At 38.0% G+C, this 15,990-nt stretch overlaps 1 long non-coding RNA gene across 1 annotated transcript; it reads right to left on the minus strand.

Annotated features, from left to right (window-relative positions):
- Positions 1-654: 654 nt before the first annotated feature.
- On the minus strand, positions 655-8,313 carry LOC131404549 (uncharacterized). The gene is made up of 2 exons (XR_009219811.1): positions 6,881-8,313; positions 655-813 (listed from the first exon to the last, which is right to left on the minus strand). It is a non-coding gene; the product is annotated as an uncharacterized LOC131404549 (long non-coding RNA).
- Positions 8,314-15,990: the final 7,677 nt, after the last annotated feature.

Below are 15,990 nucleotides of genomic sequence, written 5' to 3' on the forward strand. Positions count from 1 at the left end.
CCCCTCCCACCCTCCCCCTCCCCCACAACGTAATCCCTACCCGACCCCCCACTCATACTCTTATTCTTCTTATTTCTTTTTTGTTGGAAGCAAACTTAAGGATGATATCAACTTGGGTTTTTCACTTCAACTCAGACAAAAAGAAGTCACATTCTTTTACTCTCTTTAAAACCATCTTAGATTTTTGTGTAACCTGATACCTTAACAAAGAACTGTTAAATATATACATATATCTCAAAGCTGTGTGTTACTCTTGGATGCTTTGGTTCTACTTAGCAGCTTATCCTTTTCCCCATAAGCCAGTTCGGGGAGGAGGTAATACGTCTTTTGGCTCTTGAACGCTGCTCGCCTTCGAACCTCATTATGGCAAGTCACTTTCTGAAGCTGGGCCGTAGCTCTAGACAAATGATTGTATGAAGTTTTAAATAAACATACAACATTTATGTTATGCTGTTTCTTGAAATGATTTATCATCATTTTCTTCCTTTAGTCCTGCTCTCTGGACATAAAAGACATGAGCTTTTGCTGTTTATACAAAGCAAATCCTCTGTTTGCTCTGATTAAGCAGTCATGGGTCTTTAATACAGCGCAGGCTTGAGATTTGGGATTATTCCCTTTGGGAGTGGTGGAATTAAATACATTAGCCAACAGAGATAAGCGAGGGCATCAGAGTTTAATTGCCATTAAAATAGATATGGTGGGTAACAAAAATAGAAGGCAGGAAAACAGCCTGTATTCTCCTTTTCCACCACGGTGGATGAAGTTCTGTGATCGTGTGACCTGCAGCCTCTCAAAGTCTCCAAAGCTAATGGCCTGGAAGATATAGGAAAAAGGTTAACACTGTGCTGAGAGAGAAGTCCATTTTTGAGTTCCCAAGAAGCTTTATGCCTAGAAAACATTACTGGGAAGAGAGGAACCTCAGCGTTGCCCACTGTGGAAAGACTTCTGCCCTACCTGGACTGGGCACAGTTGGCGATCAGTGGAATACAAGCAAATTACCCAAAACTCCCCTGCCTCTCAGAAGGCATTTTAGAAAGGTGGAGAGAGAAACCACCTTCTTCTGTGGCCCCCACCAGTGACTGGACAGAGAGGACATTTTCATAGGTAATTCCAATTGGCAGCTTTTAATTTTTCACAATTTCATAATTGGCTGATCTGTCAGCATTTTCTTTTTTGTTCTATTTGTGGATATGTAAATGGATCTTGTCACACTCCTGCAGAAGCCGACACTTGTAGTCAGCCATGGCCATGGGTTTGGGCCACTTCTCCAGTTAACTCATATGGAACAGATATAATGGAGTGGTTTTTTAAGTATCACTATGTGAGTCATACGTATTTTCACTTCAATTTAGAATCTCTAACTTTTCTGGTTTTTAAGTTTAAAACCAGACCAGAACTGCTCCATCTGGGGACATGTACTAAAGTTACTAAAATTGGAAAAACCAGCGGGAGTGGGGAGGGGGGGAATGACATTGGACAAAACAAAATGAAGTCTTGCCATTTTGAGCAATGAGAATCAGGAGAAACGCCTTAGAAGTTTATCAGAATGGGGGAAACCTTGAATCAAAAATATATTTACTGATTGCATTTCATTTGAAATTCTATAAACTGCAAAACTTATCCATAGTGACAGAAAGCAAATCAGAGATTACCTGAAGCAGGGGCCCAGGGGAGGGGGACGATAGACTGGGAAGGAGCTGGGGAACCTTTGGGGGAACTGTTGGGGGTGTTGGAAATGTTCTACATCTTAATTGTAGTAGTTGCACAAATTAAACTCATAGAAACGTACACTTAAAATGAATGCATTTTATTGTATATAAATTATACCTCAATAAAGTTGGTTTAAAAAATATATACCGGCATAAGTTACTGAGAAGCCATGAGAAATCTGTCTAAATCATCTTTTATTTTAATATAAAAGAAAACAGTTGAGCTAATACTGGAGGAGTCAATAATGGTAGAATGGATTTTTTTTTTCCAAACAAAAATAATATATATCCATCAGCTTTAAGTGCTGTAGCTGACAGGCTGAGATGTTATTGCCAACTGCTATCTGAGAAGAAGTTTCTGGCTGGCTCTGCCGGCAGAGCGGCGGGAGGCCTCTCTCCCCCAAATTCACATAGTTTTCGTTACTGCACGCGGTGGTGTGTTTCATTCTCGGTAATGGACAGAAAGGCGCCCAAATTACTTGCACGATGTGCTTTAATCTCCCTCAGGAACACGGAAATAAGCATCCATCAACTTTGTGCCCAGTGTGTCTTTCTTTTTCATCGCCCAACTGGCAGTTCTGGAGCAGTTCTGGAATACTGTCTGTGTTCTCATTCACCGAGGCCAGTTAGGTGTGCGAGCAGGAAGCTGCACGTGGTCGGTCCCAGCTCCCACAAGGCAGTGTAGTCTGCAAGAGGAAGGAGAGGCCGCGGTGGGCCTGGTGGGTAGGTCTACGGAGCCGCTGCAGCCAGATCCCAGCTGCGGCCCTGCTCGGGATCCGAGGACCCAAAAGCACTGGCCCGACTGTCTGGACCCCACCGTCGTGTCGGTGTCGAGCCCTCCCCCACCCCCACCCTCACCCCCACCCCCGTCCCCCTGCACCAGATACTCTCCCCACCGCAGGGACGCACCGCCCTTGACAGATGCGGAGAGTTTGGGTTTTGTGATTCAACAGTTGATAGTGAGCATTCCCCCCAGAGAAGCAGCAGCCAGAGCCAAGCCATTTCTCTCTCACTCTGTGGTCCCTAAGGCTCTTGGAGTGTTTACACTGAACTCCAGGCCGGGGAAGAGAATTTACAGCCTTATCACAGAATTAAAGGCGCTGGCCTGGCGGCCGGGGGGATGTGCGTCTCGCTTGCTAGTTTTCCAGCGGAGACTTTTGGCTTCGTGTGGGCGGGTGGTTATTTTATTCTCTCTCTCCTCCTCTGCCTGAAGTTCCTCTTTGAAGATTATCTGTCATGTTTATTGAGATAATGAGGATTTATTCTTTACTTCTATTCCAATATTAGTCAGGAAATGATTGCTATAGGAAAGCATTCTCTTAAAAACTGCAAATTGGATTTAATCGATATAAGGATTGCTATAGGTCAGTATTTCTCTTTTTAAAAACTTAATCGACTGCTGAGTTGATACAAAAGAATATTTAAAATTTATGTAAGGTATAAAGAATAGTAATACAACGAATACTTACTGTAAATTAAGAACGTAACTGTTTCTTTTTCAGGAAAGTTTTTGAACTTTATATACATAGAATCGTATCATACACATGCTTTGTGGCTTGTTTTCAAGAAACGTTAGGTTTCTGAGTCATTCATTGCGCTGCATGTAGCATGCTTTTGCTGCATATAGCTTGATATGAATTACTCATGTTCACTGCTATATTCATCCATTCTATTGTTGGTGGACGTTTGGGTTATTTCCAATATTGTCTTTTACAAATAGCGCTGTTGTGAAGGTTTTTATACATTTTTCCTGGTCTCCTGGTCACTCTAGAATTTCTCTAGGCCTAGGGTCTATCACTGGGAGTGGAATTACTGGGTCATGAGTATGTGCATCTTTATTTACTGGTAATGCCAAATTGTTTTCCATACAGATTTACTCTCTCACTAGCAAGATATATATATATAGAAATTGTGCAAATCTTCACCGATATTTAATGTCAGATTTTTTTTTTTGGCCAATTTAGTGGTAACAAAATGGATCCTTATTGTGATTTCTACTTTCGTTTCTTGGATTACTAATGAGATTGCACATCTTTTCATTGGCCATCTGGATTTCTTCTTCTGTGAAGGGCCTGTTCTCCATTTCCCATTTCCGCTTGTTAGTTATACATTTTGCAAATATCTTCTCTTGATTTGTAGCATGTCCTTTCACTGTATTAATGACAAATTTTGATGAACTGAGGTTCTTAGTATTAATGTAGTTTAATTTATCAATATTTGTCTATATAGTTGGCGGGGTTTTTGTGTCTTATTTAAGAAACTTTCTCCTCATCCTAGGTTAAAAAGATAGTCTCCTATGTTGTCTTCTAAGAGTTTTATGATTTTACCTTGCACATTGAAGTCTTTAATCCACCTGGAATTGATTTTCATGTGTGTGTGGCATAAAATACAGACCCAATTTCATTTTTTTCCATATGGATATCCAATTATTCCAGGATCATTTATTGAAAAGTCCCTGAAATGCAAAGGCTACTGTCATAAACTAAGTGTGACTTTGTGTTTTTTTTTTTCCTGTGCTCTCTATTCTGTTCCTTTGATCAATTTGTCTATCCTTAAATCGATACCGTACTGAATCAATTATTATAGTTTCGTTGTAAATGGTAATATCTATTAAATTAAATTTCCCCTTGACCCCTTGATTTTCCATATAAATATTAGAATCAGCCTGTCAGTTTCATAGGAAAAAAACTTTGGGGATTTTTATTGGAATCATATTGAATCTAAATATCAGTTTGGGGAAAGCTGACACTTTGATGTTGAACTCTTCAACCCATGAACATGGTATATGATTTAAACTTTCTCTAATGTATTTCAAAAAACCTTTATAATTTTCTTCATAGAAGTTTTACACATCTTTTCTTAAATTTATTTCTAGAATCTTTACACTTTTGATGATATATTAATGGCATCTTTTAAAAATTATATTTAACTATTCAGTGCTGGGGTATGGAAATGCAGTTGATTTTTGTACATTGATTTTTGCATCCAGCAACTTGTAATTCTTTATCTGTAGATTATTTTCTTCTACATAATGGTTTTATCTGGGAATATAGATAGTTTTGTTACTTTCCAATCCTTATACTTTTTATTTACTTTTCTTAACTTCATTGGAGAAAGGTTAAATAGAATTGATAATAACAGGGAACCTGGTTTTATTTCTAACTTTAAAGGGAATGCTGTCAACATTTCATCATTATATGTGATGTTTGCTATAGATATGCTTTATCAGTGTTCAATAAGTATAGTTCTATTCCTTCTTTAGGAGGTTTTTATTGTGAATGTATATTCAATTTTGTCAAACACTTTTTCATTATTGAGATAAGCAGATGGTTTTTCTCTATTACCTCGATGAATTTCTGTAATTAATTTTCTAATGTTATATTAACCTTGCAATCTAGGGGAAAAAACTCAACTTGATCTTGATGTATAACTTATTTTACATTGTTGGGTTTGGTCTGCTACTATTTTTCTTAGGATTTTTCCATCTAATGTTCCAAGTCTTTATTTCTTAGAAGCAAAATAATTTCACCCAGTCTCAATGATATTGAACCTCAGAAGAGTTATTAAAAGTATATTCCACCTTGTGACCTTGAAACACATGCTTCCAAATAAAAATCTTTCAGGAGTATCCTGGAAGCACCATATAAGGTTGATATCTCACTCCCCATTGTATATTCTGCATCCTTTGAATTTTAAACCTTGAGTTTATTATTTGAGCAACTTTTCAAGCAGCATGAAAAGAAACTAAATTTCTTGCACTGCACGAAGGTGATATATGGAGATACAGTATTTTTACCAAGTTCCTAAGTACTTTTAGCCATAAAGAAACTTCTGGATTTTGTATCTACATATATGATACAGTCAGTTTATTTTTGTGCTTCCAAGTAACTGTTCTTATTAGATTGCTGTGCTTGCCTGGCCTGTCCTCACAATTGAACCATAAGTTTTTCTAGGACAGGCACTGCAGTCTCTAGTCCTCATCTGTCCTGTCCTAATGGACAGGCTCTGGCTCTACCCACAGAGCAGGGTGCACTCCATAAATAGGGACCAATTGCCATGCTCCTGGATAAAGATGTAGTGTGGGCTAGTGATTAAAGCCAGAGTGTCTCAGCCTTCACGCTTCTCAACAATCACTTAAGAATTCATGCTCATTCATCTGGCTTTGCTGTCAGATTTCCCACAAGGGAGAAAACAACACGGGGTTAAAGATGCATGTTCTGGAAAACAAAGTAGCAGATCCCCCACATGAATTCCTGTGATAACATGTAGCTCAGGAGATGCGTTCAATCTGAACTTTCCCCCAATGTCTATCTTTCTACACCTTCCAGTTGACTTTTAAGAGGAATCAAACCTTTCATTTTGTTAGTGATCCCTTTTGGTCTAGGATCCTTTTTATGGCAATTCGACTGAGACCTTCCATTTTATTAGAAGTGTCAGTGGACATGGTTGTTTGGAAATGAGAATGATTGAACAGGGCCATTATGTGGAAGAATTTTTGAAAAGTGAGGGCATAGCTAAAACAAACACTATTTTTAAGCTTGGATCTACTGACCTTGGGAACCACAAAATCATTATTTACTAAGTAATGCTTCACAGCTTGCCATTGTTCATCTGAATGCTGGTGGCAAAACACACTACTCACGAGGGACCCCTAATCGGCTTGGCTGATAATGGGACCCACTACTCCCAGTCTAAAACCCAGTTCCATGCTTCTTGGTTTCCTACTACAGGGTGAGAAAGGGGACAGGTGAAAACTCCTGGGCCTGAAAATGTCTGTTCAGGGCTCCATGAGAAGCCCTTGAAATGAACTCATAGAGCAGGGGGAGAAGGCTATATGTTATTGCTATTGTAATTTAAAATAATATTCTAATAAATGAAAACCTCTAAGATTAGAGACACATATGGACACTCTGTATTGTGTTGAGTTTAATCAACCATATATCGTTATTATAATATTTTTAGTTTGCTTTAAAATATTCCAGGAGAGGGGGAAAATTGTAGAGGTGGGAAAAACATGAAACAAGAATGGCAGAATGTGGATCATAATTGAGGCTGGGGGATGGATGGATGGGATTGATTATACAAGTCTCTCTACTTTAATGAAGGTTTGAAAATTTCCATGCTGATTTTTTTTATTATTCAGTGATTTAAATGGAAAGAAAGATACCAACCTTTATGTTGTTAACACAAGTAAACTTTGGTTCCTATCCATGGTGGATGCTGTGATGTGCTACTCAGATCCCATTCAGGAATGAAAGCATATTCTCCAGCTGCTGGGAGTGCTCCCCACAGAAAGCCCTTAGCCACCAGCCCCTTACGTGGGTTGTCTTTGCTGGAGAGAGAGACATTTCACCCAAGGTTGCACACTCTTCCTGGAACAGCCTCCTCCCGTGACTCATTGATGTGGGGTAATAAGGCCCGGCCTCCTCACTCCAACATTCCAGCTTCAGGTTCCATTGAGATTGCATCGCAGCTCTTTTTCTCCCTCTGGCTAGTGCTGCATCTGTCCCGCCCCCTCCACAGGTGATAATCCCAAGAGCACTTCCTAATAAACCTTCTCCAAGCTTATCTCTGATTCACAGTCTGCTTCCTGGGGAACCCAGCGCTGACACTACTATAAACACAGAATCAGAGCATGTTAGTGATGAAAGGGACCTAAGTGCTTTCTCAATGCGAATCCCTCATTTTACAGGTGAGGACATGGCACACGAAAGAGGTTATATGACTTGTCCAGTACCAATCACTTAACTAGTTGATGCCAGAACTGAAATGGTGGAACGCAAAATTCCTAACTCCCACAGGCCAGTCCATTGCCCTGTTCACTCATTCACATGGGCCCACTTTGAAAATCAGTTTGGTCTTGCAGTGTGTTGGGCAAGGCTTACTAATATATTACATAGTTTTGACTACTTGCAACAGATTAGTCAACTAAAGGTTGTTAGCAGTAAGCACATTTATTTTCTTCTACACCCAGAAGGTGAGCACAGAAGTTAGAGATGTCATCAGAAGCCCATATTCTTTCCATCTTTCTGCTATAATATGTTCAGTATGTTGGCTTTTATCCTCAAATCTCAAGAAGGCTGCTATGGCTGCAGGCATCACATTCACTTACAACATCATCAAGACAGAAAAAAGTGTTTATTATTATTATTATTTGTAATTAGGGAGAAAAGCCTTTCCCAGAAACCCCTCAGCAGACTTCTCCTCTGATATCCTTGGGTCTTATACCCATGCTCTAGCTATCAAGAAAGCTGGGAATCCAATTTTTTTGGCATTTGGGGCCTCTCTAGGGAGATGAACTCTAACAAGGAAAACAGAAGGCTGAAAGATCACTGGTCAGGCAACACAGTGACTGCCACATCAGGCTAATTTTCATCTTCGGAAACCACCTGCTCAGCCAAGGAAAGGTGTTTATTGGATATAATATCATCTAATTAGTTCTTTTAAGATAGCTCCTCACCTAGGAGACTTAATCGGCCAGATGAAGTGGCCTACATTTAAACCACAAATTTGAAACATGCATTGTTCTTTTTAAGACGTTATTTTTTTAGAACAATTTTAGGGTCACAACAAAATTAAGAGAGAGGAAGGATGGAAAGTTTTCCCGTTTACTCCCTGCCCCCACACACACATAGCCTCCCCCATTATCAACATCACTCACCAGTGTGCTACATTTTTTACCAGGGATGAACCTACGTTGACACATAATAAACATCCAAAGTCCATAGTCTACCTTAGCATTCACTCTTGGTGTTGTACATTCTATGGTTTGCACAAGTGTGTAATGACATATATCCATTATTCTAATATCATACCAAGTATTTTCACGGCCCTAAGAATCCTCTGTGCGCTGCCTTTTCATCTCCTCCCGTCCCTGCCCCTGGCAACTGCTGATGGGTTTATTGTCTCTGTAGTTTGGCCTTTTATACTTCACTGAAACAGAGACCCAATTACTATGAAACACGAAAGGATGTGTTTTATATGAACTACGTAAAACACAACTTTTACTTTTTCAATGTGAGCTTTTTTACATTTACAATCATTAGGATATTTTGTTTTTTAAGACTAAGAAAATTGATACTGTGGAAATGATTTGAATTAACTTATCTGTGTCTATAAAACTTTAGAACAAACCATTAGGGGAAAAAACAGCAAATATAGGACAGAACAGGGTAAGAAAAGTAAACTCAGAGTCATTTTACATATTGACAAAATGGTGGACTTGGTGGAGGAGGAGAGAGCCAAACATGAACAATTTTGAATTTTTCCATTTTCCTTAATCTGTGACTGGAAGTTCTCCACCATCAGCCACCAGCGGATGGCACTTGTCTACTCCTCTTTTGGATTTATCACAAGGAGGCTTGGTTTGATACTATGTTATAACTCCCCAACCACCTTCTCCAATAGAGAGATAGTCATTCATTATTGTATTGTCCAAAATGCCTAGCAGAGTTCTTTGTATTCAGGTAAATGTTTACTGATTATTATTTTAGATTCCACAAATAACTAACAAGGCAGTACCCAACTGAATGGAAGTTCACAGTGTATATAAATACTGACCAGTGATTTAGCTGCAATTTAGGGGAGATTATTTCCCTAAAGGTTTGGTTTTAAGCCCTCTGCTTCTTAACGTTTACATGACTTAATGTAACATGGATAATGGAATAGAAATCATGATCCCGGCATTTTAAGGTGAGGACAGCTTTAGAATTTAGAGCTGTTAGTTCAAGTGCTCATTATTACATTCAGCAAATCTTTGTGAAGCACTTATTCTAAGCCAGGCCCCGTGCTTGCACTTGAAAGACAGGGCATAGTCATTATGGAGCTTCTGTGCTCGTGGTGGATGCACACACAGTAATACCAGTCTCCGTAATGGCAGGCACCATTCACTGGGTGCTGACCACGTGCCCGGCCCGGTTTGGATCGGTTTGTGTGAACTGACTCATTTAATTCTCCCACAGCTGTGTGTGGTAGGCACCGCAAATGTCTTTATTTTATAGGTGTAGAATCTCAGGCCCAGAGATGGATTCATTACAGTGCCCAACGTTACACAGCTGGTAAGCATCAGCCAGGATGGGAATCCAGGCTGTCTGCCTCCTGAGCTACACTGACTTTCAGTAATCAAAGAAACTTATAGATCAATGGAAAATTATAACTATTCTGAGAGCTGAAGAGGAGAGGTTCGTGACACTATTAAGCGTATTTTAAGAGGAAATTACCCAGGTAAGAGGTCAGGGGAGGCTTCATGGGGTAGAGATGGTTAGGATGGCATCTGAAGGCAGAGTAGGCATTAATTAGGGGCTAGAGGAGTATTTTAAATGAAAGAAATACCTTTTGATGGAAAGGAGCAAGGGGAGATTCCAGAAACTCACTACCAAAAAAAAAAAATGGAACAGAAGGAGAATCTATATATCTGATTTCAGTTTGCGAAGTATTTTCATGTTTGCTCTTGTGTTTAATGCTCACAACCACCCAGGGTAGGTTTAAAGACTTAAACAATTTAACCCAGGCCACAGACAGGATGCAGTAAGTCTGGGACCTGAACCCAGATCTCCTGACTCCGGTTCCCACACCCATTCCACCAAACCACAGTGGCTGGACAGCTCAGAGGAGGAACAGAACTGGACACGTGGAGGGCATGAGCAAGTATGGCAGACAGGACAGGGCACACGTAACTCGAAGGTGCAGACAGATCAGCAGTAACGCTGGTGACACTGGTGCCTGAGGAAATGATTTTATCTGGGTCTAAAAATGAAGTATAATTCAAAATCAGAGCCAAAACATAGCTACTATGAGAACTGACAGAATTCAAACATCACCTGTAACACTGATGTTAGGACAGGGCCACACAGCTTCCGGAGGGTATGAAGAACTAGAAGAGACTCAGGAGGGTAAGTCAAAGAAATTTGGCTTCTTTTGAAGAAAGCTATCAAAGGTTGCTTATCAAAACCATTTTATGACAAACAATGACCAGCTTAGTTTTTGTCCTCTCCCAGAAAGCAAGAAGAATTTACACCAGCCTTGCAAATAATTCTCCATTTTCTGGCGGGAAAGAAAGACATCCTAGGATGAAATACCTCAAACAACAAAACCCTTAAGTCATTTATGCTTGGCTGTGGAATTCTAATGTGATGCTCTTTCCTCTTCCAGATTTGCCTGTTTATCTTTCACCTAATCCAGTCTCAAAGTTATTTTGAAATCTTCCAAGCGTGTGTCATAATTGTGCTAAGGAAAAGTTAGTCAAGGATTAAAATGAGACAAAAAGACACCATCCAATAAAATAAAGCTGCAGATAATGCATACAGGGGATAGTCCATAGAAGGATAATTTTATAATCCTTTATAATAATTTTATAATTTGTCAAACATTTTATAATATCCAAACAGTGTTATTACTTTTAGCTGTCCAACATTCCTCCCCCGCAGCCACTCATTTAATGCAGCTGTTAATAAGCAGGGCGCCTGTAGTAAAAAATGGCTGCTGAGGTTATGGGAGGAGACGAGGTATAGACATTAGACCCCAAACTCCCTTACTATATTATAAACTCCTTGAGGGCAGGGACTCTCTTACAATCACCTTAATGCATACTGTAGCACCCAGCATCAGTGCTAGCGTACAAAAGAGGGTCAATAAATGTTTGCAACTGGTAATAGTTGTGCCTTTTCTCCTCTTCTCTCTCCTACTTACCTTTCTTTTCATTGTCATGACTCCATCACTCTAAAAAATGTGTCTCTCTCCTGCTCCATTTTCTTGTCTTCAACACACACCTCACTACCTGACAGTAGACCCAGACGCACCGTTTAATCTTGCAAGTGGCAAGCAGAAGTAAGTCAGATAGAAAGAAATATTTCTTGACTCTCAGGGATGTTAAACCCTAACACAGGTTGATGGGAAAGATTGTAAGATCATTTCTCCAGGGGGTCTTTGAAAACATACAATATCTAGAATGATTCAGGGGTGAAGACCTACACAGAGATCTAGTTTAACATCCTTTAAACATATACATATGTACACTACATGTTCTCTTTATTATAAAAGTTATCAGTTGCAGAAAATTTGGACAATCTAGGAAAGTATAAAGAAGAAAATAATAATCACCAGCCATAATCACACTACCTTAAAAGAGCTACAGTTAGTATTTTGGTGTATTTCTATTTTTTAAAAGTATCTACCCATGCAATCATTCATTCAACAAATTCTCATTAGGTGCCTACCAACATTCTATGGAGAAACAGGCAAAAAACCATCATCATAATAAAAGGAAAACTATATAGTATGGTAGAAGATATTAAGTGTATGGAAAAAATAGTGCAGGTTGAGTAAGATGGTTGATCAGAGATGCTGGGGCAGAGTGGAGGGGACTGCATTTTTTTTTTAACAGGGTAGAGAAATAGTTTTATTTTTTCAGTGACATCCTTTATTTTCTAATTTTTTATTGAGATATAATTGACATATATTAGTTTCAGATGTATAATGTAATGATCGGATATTTTTACATATTGTGAAATGATCACCAAAATAAGTCTGGTTAACACCCATCACCATAAATAGTTATAAAATTTTTTTTCTTGTGATGACAACTTTTAAGATTTACTCTCAGCAGTTTTCAAACGTGCAATACAATATTATTATCTATAGTCACCATGCTGTGCATTACATCCATATGTATTTTATATCTGGAAACTGGTACCTTTTGACCCCTTTCACCCACTCCCCACCTCTGCCTTTGGCAACCACCAATCTGTTCTCTGTATCTATGAGCTCATTTTTTTTCCTTTTTTTTTTGGATGCCACATATAAATGAGATCATATCGTATTTGTCTTTCTCTGTCTGACTTATTTCACTTAGCATAATACACACAAAGACCAGCCATGTTGTTGCAAATGGTAAGATTTCATTCCTTGTATGGCTGAATAATATTCCATTGTGTGTGTGTGTGTGTGTGTGTGTGTGTATATACCACATTTTCTTTATCTGTTCATTTGTTGGTGGACACGCAGATGTCCATGTAAATAATGCTGCAGTGAGCATGGGTGCATATATCTTTTTGAGTTAATGTTTTAATTTTCTTCTGATAAGTACTCAGAAGTGGAATTGCTGGATCATATGCTACCTATTTGTAATTTTTTGAGGAACCTCGTACTGTTTTCCATAGTGGCTGCACCAATTTATGTTCCCATCAACAGTGCACAAAGGTTCCTTTATTCCACATCCTCACCAACACTTGTTATTTCTTATCTTTTTGATAATAGCCATTCTAACAGATGTGAGGTGATATCTCATTGTGGTTTTGATTTGCATTTTCCTGATGATTGGTGATGATGGGCATCTTTTCATGTATCTGTTGCCCATCTGTGTGTCTTCTTTGGAAAAATGTCTATTCAGATCCTCTGCCCAGTTTTTAATCAGATTGTTTGGGTTTTTTTCCTATTGAGTTATACGAGTTCTTTATATATTTTGGATATTAAACCCCTTATCAGATACATGATTTCCAAATATTTTCTCCCATTCCACAGGTTGCCCTTTCATTTTGTTGATTGTTTCCTTTGCCGTGCAGGAGATTTTTAGTTTATGTAGTCCCACTTTTTATATTTGTTGCCTTTGTTTTTGGTATCAAATCCAAAAAAATCATTGCCAAGACCAACGTCAAGGAGCTTACCTCCTAAGTTTTCTTCTAGAAGTTTCAGGCCTTACATTAAGTCTTTAATCCGTTTTGAGTTAATTTTTGTGTATGGTTTAAGAAAGTGGTTCCGTTTTGTTCTTTTGCATGTGGCTGTCCAGTTTCCCCACCATTTATTGAAGAGACTGTCCTTTCCCCATTGTATATTTTTGACTGCTTTGTCATAAATTAATTGACCATATATGTGTGGGTTTATTTCTAGGCTCCTGTTTTGTTCTGTTGATCTATCTGTCTGTTTTTATGCCAATACCATACTGTTTTGATTACCAGAGCTTTGTAATTTAGTTTGAAATCAGGGAGCATTCCTTCCAGCTTTGTTCCTCTTTCTCGAGTTGACTTGGGCTATTCAGGGTCTTTTGTGGTTCCATACAAGTTTTAGGATTGTTTGTTCTGTTTCTGTGGGAAATGCCATTGGAATTTTGATAGGGATAGCATTGAATCTGTAGATTGCTTTGGGTAGTGTGGACATTTTAACTCTAATCCACAAGCATCGAATATCTTTCCATTTATTTGTGTCTTCTTCCATTTCTTTCATTAATGCTTATAGTTTTCAGTGTACAGGTCTTTCACCTCTTTGGTTAATTTTATTCCTAGGTATTTTATTCTTTTCGATGCAATTGTAAATGGGATTGTTTTCTTGATTTCTCTTTCTGATAGTTTGTTATTAGTGTACAGAAATGAAACAGATTTTTGTATATTGATTTTGTATCCTGCAACTTCACTGAATTTGTAGATTAGTTCTAATAGTGTTTTGGCAGAGTCTTTAGAGTTTTCTATATATAATATCACGTCAGCTGCAAATAGTGTCAGTTTTACTTCTTCCATTCTAATTTGGATGCCTTTTATTTTTTTCCTTGCCTAATTGCTCTGGCTAGGACTTCCAATATTATGTTGAATACAAGTGGTGAGAGTGGGCTTCCTTGTCTTGTTCCTGATCATAGAGGAAAAGCTTTCAGCATTTCACCATTAAGTATGATGTTAGCTGTGGGTTTGTCATATACGGCCTTTATTATATTGATGTACATTCCCTCTATTCCCACTTTGTTAAGAGTTTTTATCATGAAAGGATGTTGAATTTTGTCAAATGCTTTTTTACGTTTATTAAGATGATAATATGATTTTTATCCTTCATTTTATTAATGTGGTGTATCATGTTGATTGATTTGTGGATGTTAAACCATCCTTGCATCCCTGGAATAAATCCCACTTGATCATGGTGTACGATTCTTTTAATGTATTGTTGAATTTGGTTTGCTAATATTTTGTTGAGGATTTTTGTATGTATGTTCATTAGGGATATTGGCTTGTAATTTTCTTCTCTTGTGGCATCCTTGTCTGGTTTTGGTATCAGGGTAATGTTGGCTTCGTAAATGATTTTGGAGGTGTTTCCCCCTCTTCTATTTTTTGGAAGACTTAGAGAAGGATTGGTATTAATTCTTTGAATGTTTGGTGGAATTCATCAGTGAAGCTGTCTGGTCCTGGAGTTTTGTTTGTTGGGAGGTTTTTGATTACTGATTCAATTTCCTTACTAGTAATTGGTCTGTTCAGATTTTCTTTGATTCCGTCTTGGTAGTGTATGTTTCCAGGAATTTATCCATTTCTTTTAGGTCAGCAAATTTGTTGATGTATAATTGTTCATAGTAGTCTCTTATGATCCTTTGTATTTCTGTGGTATCAGTTGTAATATCTCCTTTTTAAGTTCCAATTTTATTTATTTGAGTCCTCTCTCTTTTTTTCTTGGTGAATCTAGCTAAAGGTTTGTCCATTTTGTTTATCTTTTCAAAGAACCAGCTCTTAATTTCATTGATCTTTTCTGTTGTCTTTTTAATCTCAATTTTGTTTATTTCCACTCTGATCTTTATTTCCTTTCTTCCACTAACTTTGGGCTTCCTTTCTCCTTTTTTAGTTTCTTTGAGGTGTAAAATTGGGATTTTTCTTGTTACTTGATGTAGGCATTTATCCCTATAACCTTCCCTCATAGAACTGCTTTTACTATATTCCCTAAGTTTTGGTCTTTTGTATTTCCATTTTCATTTGTCTCAAGTTATTTTTTTATTTCTCTTTTGATTTCTTCTTTGACCCATTGGTTTCAGTAGCCTGTTGTTTAATCTCCACATATCTGTGAATTTTCCAGTTTTCTTCTTGTAATTGATTTCTAGTTTCATACCATTGTGGTCAGAAAAGATGCTTGATATGATTTCAATCTTCTTAAGTTTATTAAGACTTGTTTTGTGGCCTAACATATGATCTATCCTGGAGAATGTTCCATGTGCACTGGAGAAGAATTAGTATTCTGTTACTTTTGGATAGAATGTTCTGTATATATCTCTTAAGTCCATTTGTTCTAATGTGTTGTTTAAGGCCAATGTTTCCTTATTAATTGTTCTATCTGGATGATCTATCCATTGATGTAAGTGGAGTATTAAAGTGCCCTACTACTATTGTATTGCTGTCTATTTCTCCCTTTAGGTCTGTTAATATTTGATTTATATATTTAGGTGCTCCTACATTGGGTGCATAAATATTCACAAATGTTATATCATCTTGTTGGATTGACCTCTTCATCATTATATAATGCCTTTCTTTGCCTCTTATTACAG

The sequence above is a fragment of the Diceros bicornis genome, chromosome 1, assembly GCF_020826845.1.
Source record: "Diceros bicornis minor isolate mBicDic1 chromosome 1, mDicBic1.mat.cur, whole genome shotgun sequence".
NCBI lineage: Eukaryota > Metazoa > Chordata > Mammalia > Perissodactyla > Rhinocerotidae > Diceros > Diceros bicornis.